Raw genomic sequence first — 4,542 nt, 5'->3', positions numbered from 1 at the left:
AAGTTCCCAAGTCAGAAAATGTGGACAATGCACTCTTCAAGGAGTTAATTATATTATCCAAAAATGTTGAGATGGTCAAAAATAAATGATCATGACATCATAGGTTTTATGTTTTAAGACATGGAAAGCATGAGATTAGCAGAACAAAGATACTGGACATCAAAATGGCAGGTTTCAATTAATGATATTCAAAAAGCATCTTGACACCCATCTTGCTGGGGTCATTTTACCTCAGCAGTCTTTCCTGCCCAGGAGCAGGGGGGCTGGACCCAATGATCTGTAAGGTCCCTTCCAGCCCCTAACAACTATGAAACCCTGTTGTGACAGGAGGCCAGCTCAAGGCCAGGTCCCAACATCAGCCTGCCCTCCTATCTATGTGGGACAGTCCACCCAGTCTTGCCTGCCACAACATGCTTTTTAATAAACTGATGTAAAATGCGGGAGGCTTCCCATTTTGATGCCCTGATGCCGAGGGCAATATACACGGCTTCATACCATCCCTACACTATGTCCTACACCTTGCAGATGGCATCCTGAGTTGATAACTGCTCTGGCCCAAGACCACGCCAAATTCTGCCCTTTGCTGGGCCTCATACATACTTCCCCCTCTCCCAGGGCCTCTTCCACTCCAGCCCCTCTCACAGGACCTCTTTCATACTGACCCTCACCAGACATCACACATCCCACCCTACTCCATGCAGCCCTTCGGGTCCCCCTTTGGCTCTACTCTACATGGCCCTTCAGGCTTCTTCACTCACACATTCTAGCCATTATGCACTCAGCCACTGGACTTCTGTCCCACACTGGGCTGAACTCAGCCTCTGGTCCCTCTCCAGGTCACCCTCTTCCCCCTCCCTGGGGCTTCTCTCCCTGCCCCCTTGCTGGAGCCATTGGGGTCTTATACCACCATGGCTCCTCATTTGGCTTGTCCTGAGCCCTCCTCCTCAGGCTATCCAGGGGGAGCAGGTATCCAGAAATGTGCTGGATTTTCCAATGAGGAATGGAAAAGTACTGAAAGGAGTGTATATGTGTCAGGTCAGGATGGGGGGAAGATGTGATGTGAGTGAAGACCAAGCGAGAACAACACAGCAGCCTTCAGGATAAGCTTATCAGGAGACAGCTTGAGAAACTCACTCAACGCCGCCAGACACTGAGATGAGTTGCTGTCAGACTGCCAAGAGCCTGTTGCGAGGTGGGTAGACCCATATATATAAAGTATATAAAGCAGCCTGTTTTTTACTCTCATCGAGCATCAGCCACCTCTGATCTCCCATGGCCATGCAAAATAAAGTGCTTCTGTTAGCCAAACAGTGACCCTGTCTGAATTTCCACCTGACCCCCCACCCCCATGTCTGCTCTCTAAATTACCCACTGGGTAGTGGGAGATGGGGTTATAAGCTGCTCCTACCTGTCTTTCACTGGGGAGGCAACTGGTCTGGCATTTCTGAGGAACTACCCCACTATGGGTAGTCTCACCAGGCCATCCTTCCCTGGGCATGACTTGTTGGTGGACCAATGCCACATGACGTTCAAGGTCCTGTGGGCACAGTGGGTTAGTGTCACTGTAATAGTAAGAGCTTTGCTAAGAGCAAGAGTTTTGTACACTGTACTAATAGCAAAAGTTTTGCATGCTGATTCCATAGGAGGCCAGTGGAGCAGCACATAACCTCCTGCTCTGTAAGTGTGACCGAGCCATGAACTTAGACAGTAGAATGTTGTGATACAGTGGAATGTGATAAACACCAGTTATGTTAGATCATGACTCATCCCCATTTTCCTAGCTTGTGATAGCATTGTTTACTTCAAAATATATAAGCTGAATATTCTTGGGTTGCTATGGGTTCCTCCACTGTGGCAAGAGTCCTGACTTGTGCAGAGCCCTGGCGCAGGGTATCACATCCCCACGGTCGGGACACGCTGGGGCCAAGGGAACCATGCGGGGTAGCAGTTGCTACCTAAGGCTGATGTGAGGTGACTGTCCTCTCTGCTCTCTTCTATTGCCTGCTTCTGTAAGTATCCTTAAATAAAGCTTTGCAAGGGTGAAAACAACTGTGAGTACATCCTTTGTTCAACCATGGGGCATCTGATGAACCCAATAGTTCAATCTAAGACAGTCACCAACCAGAACTGCCAGTCAGGGGCACCCCACAGGACCATGCCTGTTATGCAGCAGCTGGATCACATTCTCATGCCCTGGGATCCTGGCTGGAGCTATGCCAAGTATTCCAGCATGGGCAGATTGCCTGAGCCTCCACCATCACCTGGCACTGAAGAGGAACCATCAGTGGGGAGGGCCCTTCAAGGCACCAGGAGAGCATCCCACCATGGTCCCCACCCCGGCATCATCCAGCAGCTCCAGCAGCCTGGGCCAGCACCTTCCCCGCCAGCTCCAGGTGTGCAGCTCCACCCAGGAGGTCATCCTGAGGATGGCATTGCCTGCCCTCATGAGCTTCAGCTCCTTCTTGGAGGGGGCCCCAGCCCAGCCATCCAGCTATGCACCCCTGAACCCTGGGGCACTGCTGGAAGCTGCACATCATTGCTGCCAGTGGAGACAGACTTGGACCACTGGTCATGCCTGCCATACCTTGCACTGGGAGGATGGACTTCCCCTCCTCTCCCCTCACTGCCCTTGCCCTTGCCCCTCCCCCTGGCCCTGGTCCTGGCCCCTGACCTGACCCAGCCTCACTGAGCTCCGTTCTGGCTCCTGGAGTTCCCTGCCACAGCATGCCAGGAGGCAGGAGGCAGTGAAAAACTTTATTGAGCAGGCTGTACCCCCTCAGCTGGGCAGGCATGGGTCTCTCACCCATGAAGAACTTCAGTGATGTCCTAGGCTGTGGGGGACAGGGATGCATAGTGTAGGCACAGTTACCCCTCCAGGCAGTAGTGAACATTGCAGGGAAATACAGGCTTGCTGGCTGCATTGTTGAATCTCAGTGTGCAGCTCACCCAGGGTCTCAGTGAGGGGAAGCCCATCATTGTCACTGCTACCCTGACACTCCCAGTGCCAGGCATCCTTTGCCCACTGTACCTTCTCTTCCCATGCCTCATTGAAAAGCTCCCACTTGGCCTCACAGATGTTATGCAGCATACAGCCTATGATGATGACTCAGGGGATGTTGGCCTCTGTGACCTCAAGATGGGTGGTGAGCATGCTCCAGTGTCCCTTCAGGCAACCAAAGATGCACTCCACTAGCGCATGGGTCTGGTTAAGGTACCTGTTGCAGCATGCCTGGAGGGGACCAGCTGGCAGGTGTAGGGCCACATGAATCGGGCAGAAATGGGTAGGTGGGATCCCCAATGAAGAGGGGCAAGACAATCACCTTCATCTGCTAGAAGTTCAGCCAGCCGCGGAATGAAGTGCCTGTTCTTCACCAGGGCTGGCAGGGCAGACTTCTGAAAGACTGGGTGCTGCCCACCCACCCAGTGCTAACTTTGGTAAAGGCACCAAAGTGGTTGACAATGGTTTGCAGCATGAAGGAATGAAGGACCCACCTTCTGTAGTATGAGTAGTCACTGCAGGGTGGGCAGATGACAGAGATGTGGGTCCCATTCAGGGCCCTGATGCACTGGGGGAAGCCAGGACATGGAACCCAACCACCACCTCCAGGGGGTCACGCACCCAGAGCACGGCGTGCCCCAAAACATCTTGGAGGGTGCCACAGAACTCCAGGATGGCCTTCCCAGTGGTTGCCTTGCCCATGCTGAAGAGTTGGTTGACATAGTGCAGGCTGGCAGGTGTGGCCAACTTGAACAGGGCATTGTCTGGCTGGGTCTCTGCAGGGAGAGGCAGCTGCATGGTAGCTTGCTGCTCCAGGTGTAAGCAGTGCTGATTGAGGGGCTCCTGGGAGGTGGCCTGGGTCACCTGAAAGGACTCCAAACACACTTTTTCATCTTAGGTCCTCTGGACATTGTTCAGTCACCAGTTCTGGCTGACCACGTGGGCCCACAGACTGCAGGGCTGGAGCCCCAGGAGCTTGTGGATGGCACTGGTGGTGGTGGCATCCACGTGTGTTTCATCACCATCCCTGCCAAGGTCCAGGTAGCAGCCCAGGACCTGGGTGGCAGCATCTTATTGGCAGGGGCCTTAGATGTCATGATAAACCTGGCCATACAGTGACACAGCATGGGGGCATGGGGCAGGGCCGAGATTGACCTGGGCCAGGTGGTGGTCACCATGGAGGCAAAGCACATTAATCAGGGTGGCAAGCAGGAGTCTGGGGCATGAGTTGCCACTCTTGGAGCTTGGACAAGGAGCAACCATTGCATGGTAGGAACAGGCTCTGGTGAGAGTCACAGAGCACTGTGTGAACACACAGCAGACTGCCAAAAATGCAAGTGGCCAGGGAGCACTCTGTGGGGCTGCCTTTTAAAGAGGGCAGTCTTTGGCTACAGGTCTGCATCTCCCCTTGGCTGTTGCAGGGGGGCAGTGCAGAGCCAGAGGAGGTTGGGAGCAGGTTAGTGTTATGAGGAGAAAATCTGGTCCCAAATGGCCACATACATAGATTCTTGTTCAGGGTGGTTGTACTGCACTGTAAACCTTTA

Source organism: Crocodylus porosus, unplaced genomic scaffold, assembly GCF_001723895.1.
Source record: "Crocodylus porosus isolate Cpor-Errol unplaced genomic scaffold, CroPor_comp1, whole genome shotgun sequence".
Lineage (NCBI taxonomy): Eukaryota > Metazoa > Chordata > Crocodylia > Crocodylidae > Crocodylus > Crocodylus porosus.
This window is presented reverse-complemented; position numbering follows the sequence as displayed.